The 14,530-nt window shown below is 38.5% G+C and overlaps 1 protein-coding gene across 2 annotated transcripts in view; it reads right to left on the bottom strand.

Annotated features, from left to right (window-relative positions):
* Positions 1-14,530, bottom strand: part of Sox6 (SRY-box transcription factor 6) — a 560,562-nt gene that overhangs the window by 363,080 nt on the left and 182,952 nt on the right. Inside the window, exon 1 of one of the 2 annotated variants that reach the window (XM_041666383.1) lies at positions 8,335-8,384. The exons of the other annotated variant lie outside the window; for it this stretch is intronic. The gene's annotated coding sequence lies outside the window, so the exon portion shown is untranslated. Of the gene's footprint in view, positions 1-8,334; positions 8,385-14,530 lie in introns of those variants that run through there. 2 annotated transcript variants of the gene reach the window in all.

Below are 14,530 nucleotides of genomic sequence, written 5' to 3'. Positions count from 1 at the left end.
CCACCACACCTCAGAGCAGGTCTCATGCTCAAGAGTAGTTATGCAACACAAATAAACTGCATGGTTTTTGTCCTTTATAATGGTTTGGTGGCTTTTGTGTGTATATCTTTTTAGGTTTTATTTTGTTTTTCTTGGGCATTTTTGCTGTTTTGTCTATTTGGTTGTTTTGTTTTAGAGAGGGGGAACATAAATATGGGGAGGGAAAGAGCTAGGAGTACTTAGGAAAGAAGAAAGTATATGCATGAAATTTTTTAAATAAAAAATTTAACCATCAGAGTTGGTGTCACAAACGACTTAAAAATTATGTCCTTTCTTTTTTTTGAAATATTTTTTGTAAGGCTAGTGGGGTTTTTTTTTCTTATGTATTTGATAGAATTTACCTTTACCCAATGAAGCCATTTGGGCCTGGAGTTTTCTTTGTAGTATCTTTTAATTTGAATTAACATTCAAATTTCTTTAATACCCAAATTTTAATTAGCACTCAAATTTCTTTTATAAAAGTACTATTTAGATTTCCTCATTTATCTTTTATCACTTCTGGTAAGCTGTATTTCATGCAATTTATTTATTTCATCTAAATCGTACAATTTCTGGTCTAAAGATGTTCATGAGTCCAGGAAGTAGTTATATAACCTAGGCTAGAGCTGAAAATCCTCCGGCCTCTGCCTCCCAATTGAACTTGTTACAACTGTGCACCAATAAGGAAAAAAATGTTTAATTTTAATTTTGTTTATTTCTATTATCTATGATGTACATAAATTGCTTTTCCTTATATTTATGTTACTTGGGACTTAGTGGCTTTCTTAAATCTGTACTTGGGGTCATTGTGTCTTCAGAAACTTTTTCTCTGGGTTCTATTGGCAAAAACACAGACTGGAGCCTGTTCTCAAAGTTGAAATCTAAAAAAGAAAAAAGAAAAAAAACTTGCTCGGTTCCCTCCCTTCTTCTAAATACCTTCCAAGATTTAGCTTTCTTCAAATGGCTCATCAGTCCCTTTAAGTTGTTATTTTTTGTGTGCTTTTTCCCAAGGTTTTTCATTTTATTTATCAGTTTTCACATGTGCATTTGGTATGTGTGTGTATATAAGCATTACTGTGTGTGCATGTGTATGCCTATATATGTAGAGGCTAGGAGTTTTTCTCAAATGCTTTTTTCAATGTCTCTGTTTTTTGAGATAGGCACTCACTGAACCCGGAGCTTACAATTTTCATGGACTGACTTGCCAGTCAGTTCCAAGGATTCTTCCTATCTCTGCCCTCCTCCCCCACACTCAGCTCTGCTGGGGTTACAGATGCATTTTGCACCCAGCTTTTCCATGAGTTCTGGGGAACTGAACTCTAGTCTTCATGGGTTCACATCAAGCGCTTTACCTCCTAACCAATTTTCAGTGGACTCAAGTCTCCTTTGCTCACTACCAGCCACTCTCTATGCATAAAAACATCTTATATTTTCCCAGTGACAAACTAAATGGTACCTTGCTTTATTCACTTACCCAAGCCCTTATTATACTTTACATTCCTACCTGTCATTTCCTTTGTATTATCTGTTCAATTAAATGGTAGTGACACTTTAATCTCTACCACAATTATCATCTACCTTGTAAAAACCTTCCCTGATCACCCCATTTTTGATTTATTCAGTCTTCTATCACATTACATATTTTATTAGTTTATGTGTCTGTCTTGCCCACGAATGTGTAAGATTCTTATAAACTAGCATTATCTAGATCCTGTATGCATGTGTAAAAACATGGGTTTCTTTCCACAGAATGAGAGACAGAGACAAAGAGGAAGTTTTGATGGTCTCCTTGATGCCTAGGATAGAGTAACCACACACTGAGTGGATTCATGAGGGAAAGAGGTCTTGAGTAGTCACCTGAAACAGCCATAGACCAAGGATCAAACATTCAATAAGCCACACAAATAAAGAAACAACATATTAGAGAAGATAAAAAGAGACTGAATAATTACATAGCCATATTTTTCCAATGTAAATGACTTAAGGAAAGATGGGCGGGAGAGAAGGATTAATCTTTGCTGAGTATACGAGTACCAGGTACCCTTATCTACCCATAGGATTGTCTTGATCCTTTCCAGCTGCCTTATTTATATGTTCTTAAAAATAACTTACATTTTATCATTTCTAACTTTTAAACATCTAAAATTTTACTTGAGGATCTTTAAGCTGGATAACTCAGAAGTCTATGATGTAGCAATGGTACACACACAGCATAATACCATGTAGAAGAAAATGGGGTTAAGTTCTGTAAACGAACGTAGCATTCCTGTCATAATTTCAAATGAAAAAAGAACATGCAAAAAACAAACCAATATGTGTGAAAGGGGGGAGTGTTACCTAACTACAAATAAAACTGCATGTTTCTAAATAATTAGATATGTTTATATAGGATTATATAGGAAGAACTTTGGAGGGAAAACACAAATTGAAAATAGCAGTTATGAGGAAGTAGTTAATTTTGGAAGTAGAAACAGAATTTAAGTTGAAGATCTTTAATTAATTTCTCTAATTAAGGAAATTTTTCTTCCTTTTTTCAATAATTATTCATTTAAGAAGTATTTGATGGTTCTTTCGGAAGTGTCCAACATTATTCTATGACAGAACTCACTGGACTATAATTAGTTTCATTTTTTTTAATGTTTTTCACTTTTTTAATAGTTCCTCAATGAAGGGAACCTAAAATAACAGAATAGGGTAAGGCACTTTAAAAAAAACAATCCAGTCTTTTCAACACACCAAACAGAGGCCTTTAAAAAGGGATAAGTGAATCTGTTTTTGAATCTTCTCTTGTTAACTCAGATTAAAAACTACTCTTGTTTGTTTTCAGCCCAGGGCTGAGGCCTGTGCTCCGGGCCTTGCATCTTCATTGCACACCACTGAGCTCCAGCCCAGTCCTGGAATCTCTGCCCTCCTGTTTCCTCTTTTCATGCCCAGTTCTCTGACATCCACTCTTTTGTGGTTTGGAGGCAGCTGATGGGGTCTAAAATCCTCACTTGGGCTAATGGTAGACATCACTGCCTAACTACTAACATGTGAAAATGCACACCATATTTTTATTCCTAGTTTGAACAAGCCAGAAAGCAAACTTGAACTCATGAAGTTCGCATACTAGAAGAATGCATAAATGTTATGTCCCTTGGGTCAAGTCATTTCCCTTTCTGAGATAAGAGACTTGTAAAAGACAGCTTCTTTTAAGAACTAACATTGAACTCATTTGATATAGCTCAGAATTTTGTATAAAAGTCTGGCTAGGTTTAGCTAAGCTGGCTTTGAACTCTTTCGGGCAGGCCCTGAACATAGAATCTTGCTGCAGCCTCTGGAATAGCTGGGGTTAAAGGTCTCTAGCATCAGGCCTGAGTAAGCTCTTACAATCTCTTAAATTCTGTTCTTGAGGATTAACGTGCCTGGTTCTTTAACCTCAGGACGCTTCTGCCACCATGAGCAGACATATTTCTCCTCAGCCTTTGTCCAACTGAAACAAAGAAGTTTGTCCTTCTTAAAGCACACTGGCTTTCTCAGGTAATCATTACAAATACCTCCTGGAATTCATCGCAAAAAAAAAAAAAAAAAAGAATCCCTCCACTTGCTACTTGTCTGACCATGTAACAGAAACACATATACCCTCCACTTCTTTAAGATAATCTAAATGGACACCTTCCTTTGAACAATTAAGTATGCACCCAGGAGGCCCAAGCCGTCTGCTATTACATGGTTTCACTGTTTCGTTCTTTTCCAGTCACACTTCTGCCTTATTTTGAATCTCTAAGATATCAGGCAAGGACCTAGCTCATTAAACTTCAGTCAGTAATCCTTAACATATAGTAAGTTCAGTGGTGTATCTCTATTGATTATAAGCATCTAGATAATTTTATTAACCACTCAGCATTTTTAGGAAATGGGGTGGGGGGAAGGATCAAGTCAAAACATCTAAGATATCTACCAAAGCCACTAAACACATCCTTCACCTTTGGCTTGAGCCTTCAGGGGGTCAGGGTGAACAAATATTCATTTTTCCTGGAAATTTACATTTAGGAATTTCTTTCTTTTTTTTTTATTGCGAAAAGAAGAAAAAAAAACATAAACAAAAAACAAGTTTCCACCTCCTCCCAGCCTCCCATTTCCCTTCCCCTCCTCCCACCCTTCTCCCCCTCCTCCCACCCTTCTCCCCCTCCTCCCACCCTTCTCCCCCTCCTCCCACCCTTCTCCCCCTCCTCCCACCCTTCTCCCCCTCCTCCCACCCTTCTCCCCCTCCCCCCACTCCTCTCCCCCTCCCTCTCCAGTCCACAGAGCAGTCCAGGTTCCCTGCCCTGTGTTAAGTCCTAGGTCCTCCCCCCTCCGTCCATATCTAGGAAGGTGAACATCCAAACTGGCTAGGCTCCCACAAAGCCAGCACATTAAGTAGGATCAAAACCCCCTGCCATTGTCCTTGGTGTCTCATCAGCCCTCATTGTTCGCCATGTTCAGAACCGGACTCTAGGAATTTCTTTAAAATAGTCTCAGTCTGCTCCTGCTTAAGCTCTTGTGAAACAATGACAGCAGAATTCTTGCTGCCATTACTTCCCAGGTTCCCATAAGAACTGTATAAGATGGGCTGCCGAGATGGCTGTGTAGAGAAAGGTGATGCCACCAAAGCCAACAACCTGAGGAGAAGAGTCCCAGAAACCAAAGGATAGACTGTAAGAACCACCCCCAGAAGCCGTCCTCTGACCTCCAAGTGCTTGCTGGGACAGAAGCACACACACAAAGTAAGTAAATAAATATCATAAGAAGAGGATCTCAGAGGACTTGGGGAGGGGAAATCATAATCAGAATATATTGTATGAAAAAATATTTATTTTAATATAAAGAAAATAAGTAAGTAAAGAGTAAAGTAATAAAAATTTTAATTATATAAAATGATACGTAAAAACTTTACTCAAAAGCATGAGCTAAATTCTTCATATCATCGTCTTCATTTTATCTTTTTTCCCTACCATTACCATCAAAAATATGAGTATAATCGCATAGCCTTGAACTTTAACTATAAATGTCAGCAAAGATATTTGATAAGTCCCACCTACCTCACAGACTGACTTCATTTTCTTTATTCAAACAAACAAAACAAGACAAGACAAAACAAACAAAGAGCCTTACCTACCATTCTCCTGAAAACAAAGCTATGTGACAGTATCATGACAACTGTCCCCACCAGGGGTACTGCAATTCTAGTCACCTGCTGTAAAACTCCTACAATTGATCTCATGCTTTTTGTTTCCTCAGTTAAATCTTAAATTCCCCCAGATTTTAGGAGTCCCATAGAGCACTTGTACAATAGGATTATAGCCACTGGACTACCCTATAAATGTGTAGAGTTTCTGTGTCTCTACAAAAGAACTGCTGAGAATCTAAAGTCAGGCAGAACCTAGGGGGTCCTTACCACTTCCTCATCTCATTCTTTTGCATTCGAAATGTAGAGTTCTGTCTACACTGCATATCCAAACAGAACAGTCGTCAATAGACCCCTTTTTCAAAGACTTGTCTTCTTCATCTCCATCTCCCCTTTTCCTTCTTCCTTGTTTACTACGTCCTCTTCCTGAAAGGAACAGATACTTATTGAATGTCTGTGATGTGTAAGATCATGTGTGCCAAGATCATGTGTAAGATCAAGTATGCCAAAAAAAAAAATCTAATAACAGAATAGGCCATTCCAAAGCAAAGAGACAATATCCAAGCAAAAAAGTTAAGCCTATCAATAGTTCATTTAAAATGGCAATATCTGCCATTTATTAAGTGGAGTATTCAGCAAGAATTTTGTAGACAAACAGTTTTTGAATTGGAAGGATCAAGGACAATTTCTCTGAAGAAATGACTTTGAAATGAGGACCTGAACTGCTGAGATGCCCCATATGCCCACAGCCTGAGCCCATTCCTGGAACCAATGAGAAGAAGGGACAGGACTCTGAAAGGTGTCCTCTGACCTCCAGATGTCCGCTGCAGCACACACTGGCCCATATCTACGCCCCCTCTGCAAAATGAATCAATAATAAATTAATAGATCAAATTAAATGAAATAAAACTGTGACCTGAAAAAAAACATGAAGGACAAGTCAGAATTTGCTGTTAAAGACTGGAGAGACATGTACTACAAGGGAGAAGAGAGCCTTCTGTGAAGATCTTGTGGCAGGAAATAAGTTAGAGGATTCAAGCAACTAACAGGAAACTGGTCCAGCCACAGTATCAGAAAGGATGAAGAGCTGCTGCCAGCAGGGAGCTTCAGGTTCTGTGGGAAAGGGCCTTGACTTATGGTGGCTGTTGTTTAGTTTATTTTAATCAAAGTATTGTGGGAAGCAAAGGATCCAAAGAGTGGAAAGTAGGGATCTTCCTACTACACATGAACATGAAATTTGAGTCAGGTTAGAAAGAAAACAAGAAATTGGGGCTGGAGAGATGGCTCAGCGGTTAAGAGCACTAACCGTTCTTCCAGAAGACCCGGGTTCAATTCTGAGCACCCACATGGCAGCTTACAACTGCCTGTAACTCTACCTCCAGGGAATCTGATACCCTCACACAGACATAAATGCAGACAAAATACCAATGCACATAAAGTAAAAATAAATAAATCATTTAAAAAAAGAAAGCAAGAAGAAATGAAACATCAGCTCAAAAAAATAGTTACTTTTGGCATGAAGAAAGGAGGGTGCAAGACTGAGAGAGGCCTGGTCTTTGTGGTGACATTTTACTTCTTATAAATGTGTACATATTTGATATGCTGTACTATATAATTGATAGTTATATTTATACAACTGAAATTCCACAATAACATTTGTTAAAGAATTAATGAATGCAAAGAATTTGCTGATTAGTTCCCTATCCTTCCCTTCCTTCCTGGCCTTATATCAAAGTCTCTGAGTTTTAAGACAAGCATACCAAATTCAGGTATTTTCCCTCTTATACATTCTGGTTCCTGAGCCTTGACTCTGTAGACTTTTAATATCAGATGCTAAGGGATCTTTAATTAGCCTAACTTTTGTTTTAGCATATAACTTAATCCTCACAGGTTTCCATGAACCACGGAGCTAATGTGAGGATTAAATGAGCTAAGACATGCACTTAGCTCTAAGAACTACACAAATTTAACTAATATTCTCATTATTTCATTTACTATGCTCTGCGCTTCCCAGTCCTAAATATAAGCCAGGACACGAGAAACAAACACAAACTAAGTATGTGGCCCCCATGGTGTCCTGGTGATCCGAAAACACAATTTCTTATCTGCACTCAAATGCACTCACAGACAAATGTGCACACACACAGAATTTACTTCCAACTTCAAATTCATAGTTTTTTTTAAAAAGCTATCTTCACTCATTTAAGCATTAACTAATTAAATATTAACTTGAAGTGATGTTATCTCCAAAAATATATATTTCCAAAAGTGTTCACTTGTTGTACACAACTGCAATTGAGAGATAGTGTCACTGACTTCTAAGAATAATAGCATCATATTCAAATTATTTATTACACAAGGTTTTGATAGTACTTGTTATGCTCCACATTACATTTTAAAGGCTTATTTCTGAAATATCGAGCAAAATTTCAACCTTACAGAATTGAATATTGACATCAATTTTTTTTTTCAACAGGAGCAGTCTTTGGTGAGAGAACATTATTAAAATGCTACCTTTCACTTAATTTTCGTTGTACAAATAGCACAGATCTTCTCATTTCTCTTTCCTTCCAATTCACAAATACAATAAAAGCTGCCTTTAGAAAAGGACTTTAAATTAAACACGGCAAGGAAATGAGTCTTGGGACCCTGAAAATACCAAAACCTATGACAGTTTTTGTTTCCTCGATTTCTGGAAAATATCTCAGTGAATCTTTATATGAATGTTATGGTTTAAATTATATTAAATACCAAAGAGTCCAGCACGTGCTCTTGTGGGGAAAAAAAAGCAGAGACAGACACACAGACACACAGAGAAAGAGAGAGACAGAAAAGAAAGCCAGTTTGTCACTGGAGATTCTTCAGTTTATATTACTTGAGGTTTGGACTTAGATTATCTTACTAATCATTCCTCCTTGCCCACTTCCGTGTTCTTAATCAGCAATCTAATCGCGTATTTTCAAAATTAAATATATTTATCCACTCATGCAAACACTTTCTGTGAACTTCTACCGATAAAATGTACAGGGATCTCATCGACAAGAACATTAGAAACTTTTTAGAATGTTCTAGCAGCTTGTGAAATCATATTAGACTTAATTGTTTACATCAACATTTTACTCATTCAAAAATGAATATGAAATATTAATGCCAAGTTTTGTTTTACTTACCAAGCTCTGCCATTCCACCCCACCGCCTGAACAATATTATCCACTCGTTGGATACTCATTCTTGCTAAGTAAAAGGATATTTCTTCTCTAGCTGGATTAATAATCAACTTTCTAGATAGTTCATTTGTAATTCTCTTCTGGTTAACCCTTAGCACGACAGCAGTCTGTCTAATCAACTTACGAAGTGGGGAGAAAAAGAGGAAACGTAGCCATGTGTTTGACAAATGGAGAGTAAAATAAAAACTGGGTAAGGCCAAAAAGAACCATCTGCCTCCCAGTTTTACAGAAAAGGTTTAAATGTTTGTTAGACATTACAAAAGCACTCGGGTCATAAACACAGGAAGCAAGAGACATGAGGAGAAAAAGCTAGCAGGTTTACAGCACCCCAGGCCAATGCATACCAGCCCGTGTTTACTGCGCTCCTGCATGCAGAGAAACACAACTGGACTCTGAGCAAAAGAAATCTGTTTCTTTTAGCAGAAAGTCAAATTCTAAACACCTCCTTCCTCTCCCAGCAGCGGTAGCCACTAGGTCCCCTGTCCCACAATAAGTGCTTCCTGACAATTTAGGGCAATTTTCTCCAAATGTGCTCTGCAAACACTTGAATCTGAATGATCTGGCATGCTAGTGGAATTGTAGAGACCTGGCCCCTATATCGCCAGTCCCAAGCACCCAAAGCTTTTCTTGTGTGCTCTTTAACGGTTTAAAAGACCAGTCTAGAGAAATCATTTCTGACCTCCTGCCAGAGATTCCAGTACAAATTCTGGGGATTAAGAATGAAATTATTTACTCTTGCTGCTGTTAGTTTGACCTTGACCTTTCCAAGGTTTATTTTTATGTTTTTTAATTACATTCATGTTAGAGCCATAAAAACCAGTGGCATAGGATGGCCCCTTGAGCCAGAGTTACAAGCAGTTGTGAGCTGCTGGGAACCAAGTCTGGTCATCTGCAAGAAGAGTATGAACATTTAGCCACTGAGCCATCTCTTTAGCCCTATGACCTTGACTTTTTGCCTTGATTTTAGACCCTAAGATTCTGCCTTGCTTTACCACTGAAGACTGGGTGCTGGCAGTTCTCCATATATAGATCACCCAGAAACTAGAGTTTATTCTCTAATGCTGTTTGGTGCTGGGATCAGACCCTAGGCTAGGCACAAGAGAGGCATTTTTTTTCTTTTCTTTTTTTTAATTTATTTATTAAAGATGTCTGCCTCCTCCCCACCACCGCCTCCCATTTCCCTCCCCCTCCCCCTATCAATCCCCCTCCCTCGTCAGCCCAAAGAGCAATCAGGGTTCCCTGCCCTGTGGGAAGTCCAAGGACCACCCACCTCCATCCAGGTCTTCCTGGTCTGCTTTGTGAAACACTTCAGCTCCTCTTTTGTGCCTCATTTCCATAATGATCTATTCTTGCTAGTATCTAGTGTCCAATCTCTTAAGTGACACATTGTGCTTATTGTGTTAACTAGTCGACTCTTCCCAACCTAGTTTGCCCTTCCCAGTGTTCTGTACCTGCTCTGATGTCTAATCATACACAGGGACTAATAACAGTGGTTTCTTGTGCCAAATGAAAGCCTGTGTGCACGGTAAGAATGAAGAAAGTAGAAGAGAGTCAAGAATAGCTAAAGTCCTTGAGAAATAAAGTAGCAGCCCTAGGAAAATAAAAGCCAAGACCTAGGCCCAGAACCCGGGCCTGTGATCTTGGCAAAGACAAAAGCTCTCGCAGCAAGATTGAGGGTTCAAAGCCAGTGCAAATGAATGACATAACAACAAGATCATGTTTGGAGGGGGGGGGGGGGCGAATAAAATCCACAAATAAAATTTTAAACTTTTTTCATTCTAAGCATTTACTTTTATTTTCAAGGACTATATTAAGGATGGCCAACAAAAAGATGATGATTTAATCCAGAGAAAAGTTTATAAAATGGCTAAACAGTGCATGTATCTGCACCTGTGGGAACATGCATAAGTGTGGACACACGTATGTGGAGGCCCATGTCAGGTGTCTTTCCTCACTATCTCTCCACTTTTATTTTTAAGACAGGGTCTCCCACTACACCTGAAATTCACCCACTAGGGATGGTTGTCTGGCAAATGAGTTTCAGGAGTCGGCCTATCTCTGCCCACTCCTCTAGAGCTGAGCAACAGCTGTGCCACCACACCTGACTTTGGACGTGGGTCCTGAGGCTCTGAACTCAGGCCCTCAGACTTGTGTAGCAGGCACTTTTCCAACTGAGCTATCGTCCTAGCTGTTGTTACATTATTTTAAGGAAATGTATAAAATTAGCCCAGTGAAAACAGTAAACAGAAGTTTGTAGGATGTTCTTCCTAAAGAAATGTTGGAGAAAGATCCAATATCACTTGGAAACAGGATACTGTAAAATCATCCCAAATTTTAATCAGATATTCTGAGATTGTAACCAGACCAGAACCTTAGGGGTCTTATCAGAAGAACTTGAGGATGAAAAATAAAGGATGAACTGTTTGGCATAGAAACATCTACCTAAAGCCAGAGTTCAACTTCATGTGAAAAACCTCAAGAAAACTCAATTAGCAACACAAATATGATGTTTTTACTCAACTAAATAATAAGGATATATCAAAACTGGATCTAGACCCCAAATGCGGGATCTAGAGAGATTATTCAGCAGTTAAGCCCTATCTCGGGAAAAAAAATAAAAATAAAAATAAAAAAAACAACAAACGAGTGTTTACTGTTCCTGCTGAGAACTGGGACTCAGTTCCCAGCACCCACACAGCAGCTTACAACTGCCTGCGACTCTAGCTCAAGAAGAAGCCCTGCATGCACATGGTGCATGTACACTCACGCAGGTTCACAAGCATACATACACATAAATTTGAAAATAAACCAAAAATCTAGGAAAATGGAAGTCCTTGGTGATTGTACTAATTGGTTAATAAGTATTGCTCATATGTGTAATAAATCATTGACTTGAAATATGCAAAATAAGCATTTCTATTTTCAAGTTTCAGCCAATGTATGCAGTATTACTACTGAGACACTGAAATAGTGTAAGCATTGTTCTAGGCATGAGGAGTGCATGACCATAACTCCCTGTTACCACAGAGCTGGTATTCTTATGGGAAAGAAGATCAAGAATGTCAGAAGATACTAAACTGGTCAAGTCTGGAAACACAATGCAAACAGGCAGACCTACTAGGGAGCTGAGAGCTAAATACAGACATGAAAAAGAGACGGCACTTCGTGGGCTACTACAATTAAGAGGGGTTTGCTTTTATTAATAAAAAACTACTACTTTAGTAATAAATAGACCATGCTTTTCTAAATTAATGTATACACGGCAATAAAAATTACAAAATGTTTAATTAAATGATAAAACACAGTATGGTGGACTGTGTGTGGTCACATGATATAGTCATTTTAAAATGTCCTAAAAGACACTATTAACATGAACAAATGATTCCAATATAAAAATGTGAATTTGTTGCCACATACTCAGTATCTATTTGTTATATGCCTAGTATAAGACAAGCACCATTCTGGGCATCAGAGGCAGAACGTAAATGAACTACCACATTCTTTCATCTGACACACAGAGATGAAAGGCTGAAATAAAGTGTCAGGGAGGGGCAAAGATTTTTCAATATGAAATAATAAGGTAAGAATATGGGTCATTTCCTTTGATATCTAAACAGCCTAAAATTTCTAAATACTTTCTGAGTGATTCCAAACAAACTCTGGCATTTCTATTAATTTTATTAAATAATATCGTGGTCTGTACTTGCTTCTGAGTATCTGTTTAAGTATAGCACAAATTTATGCTCTAACCATAGTCTCCCAAATGTACATTGCATTTTCAAATCAGGTAACAACTCTAATGTCTCAAAACATCTAAAAAAAAATTGAATAATCTCAAGTCCTTGTCTACAGACAGAAAAACAAGAAACTAATAAATCTGCTGCCATTGGAAGAAAGGGTTAAAACCACTGATTATAATAACAACTTGAAAGCACATCAGAAAAATGCAAGATGGGAAGGGGAGGACTCTGGTGACCAGGTTTCCACCCCAAAGCTTGTCTCTCCAGGGTTATCGAGATGTCATCTTAAACTGAACTGCCATATTTGTTTTGTTCCTGATATGGAAAGTTTCATTTATGCAAACAGAGCTTCAATTGCTATCAAAAATGTTCATCTGAATCCTCCCACCATTGCCAGATATTAGCTTTACCCTTCCTCTTCCAGTCACTCAGAGAACCAGTAAGCAAGTTAAACATGTTTGGATAATATTTCCTCATTTTTTTATCCAGGTTTTCCTATTTAGACAATATAGCAAATGAAGCCATTTAGCTCTAATGAGGAGGATTTCCATCTAATCTCTTCACTTTTCAAATCTAGGAATTGTGACTAGCTGATGACAAATGTCATGAAACCTTGGAGTTTCACGACTGCTGTGTCAAGTCTAAAAGATCTTACATTGAACTAAAAGGGCACAGCTTCCCCACAGAACAAAGGTTACCACAGTGAGGATGGTACCAGAGGCAAAAGACTGGGATTAAAAGAGAATCTGAAATCTCCCCAACCCCTGGACCAAGTTCAGCTTCAACCACAGAGTCATGGTGGGACAGCAGAGGGAAAAAAAAAAAATGAAGGTTTCTGAGATCATCAAAGACAGTCTTTTTTGTTTATAAAATGCAACAGTCCCTTCCTTCATTCCTTTTAGCTCTACACACACACACACACACACACACACAGAGAGAGAGAGAGAGAGACAGAGAGAGAGAGAGAGACAGAGACAGAGACAGAGAGAGACAGAGAGAGTAAAACTAAATGTTTTAATATTGATATGGATGGAAAAAGAAGTCCATCATTTTGCTGAACTAAAAATATTATGACCTGGGAGGGTGATTTGGTTTCGAGTATTTTAAAGAAATGGCACTGTATTCAGTCTTTTTCTATCATCATCCCCATATACAAAGGCCCTAGTAGATCCTAAAATTGGCCATTTTTTTCTGTACATAAAAAAAAATCATGCTGCTATTGCAGCAACATCTAAACAGTTTCCTGTAAACTTTCTGGGATGGAAGTCATAGAATTTATGGTAAAACCCTGTGGAGTGCTGAAACAAATTTCCTTCATATTTATCATTCATTTTATTCTGTGTGCATTTTAAGGGAAACCTTTTAAGGGAACCAATAATGGGAGAAAGCGACAACAACTAAATTTATTGTTAAGTACCACATCACTGATCCTCCGGGAGCCCAAAGAGAAAGCTTACATCAGGCTCCTCACATGCTGGAGAGGTTCCCAGGGATGTGCTGAGCACAGAGGCGAGCCGTCCAGAGCGCACTGGAATCTCTGGTGGCGACAAAGAACTGCCACTCTAACAGGAGCAGATCGGAGTCACTTGCTTTCTCTCTTCCTTTTCTAAAGCATAGTACAAATTCTCTCCCCACATTTCTCCCCCCACCTCCACCCCTACCTCCTGTTTCACCTGACTAAACTGTAGGTATTTGTCCCATCACCTGACTTAGAGGCTGCCTTGAAATATTAGAGAGGGGAAAAAAAATAGACCCACAATCTACCATTGTTTCAGCAGACAATGACCTTTCGTGTCCTTGAGGCTCACCGTGACCTTTTCATCTTTCCTATCCAACAGCCTCTCCTAACAACTACAACTGCACTCAGTTGGGCTGAATTCCAGATTGTCATAAAAAGAACCCTGTCCTTTCAAAACAAAACCAATTTTTACACCAAGGTGGGGGAGAAACACAAGTCCATTGTTCCCTCCCAGATGGAAGTTGGAGTTACTAAGGCAACTGCTCTAATCCTCCTTTTTACCACCTTTTTCACATCGCTGGCCTATCCAGTATGCTACCTTTTAACTCATAAGCTCAAAAGCTGGTAGTCTAACTGGCTGCCCTAATTAGCTACGATTTTCACACTACAGACAACATGATGAGCTAATCGAAATTTGCAAAATAATGACGTACCTCCAGCAAATATTCCTCCTCCTGAGGCCCAGTCTTAGAATAACAATAATGAGACCATTATTAGAGAAGGGCATTAAAATGCTGCACTGCTGCTAAACAGAGAACTTAATTGTTCTGGTCTTGTCCATTGAATCAACAACCTATTGTTGTGGACTTGAAAAATAAAGGACTTGAGAATGGGTGCCATGATGATTGGTCTGTGGCCATACCCGCACTCTGTAGAATTG

Source organism: Microtus oregoni, unplaced genomic scaffold (genome assembly GCF_018167655.1).
Source record: "Microtus oregoni isolate MIOR12 unplaced genomic scaffold, Mior012 000016F_ref0000370, whole genome shotgun sequence".
Classification (NCBI taxonomy): domain Eukaryota; kingdom Metazoa; phylum Chordata; class Mammalia; order Rodentia; family Cricetidae; genus Microtus; species Microtus oregoni.
Note: the sequence above shows the minus strand (reverse complement) of the source record. Positions and strands in the feature narration are given on the sequence as shown.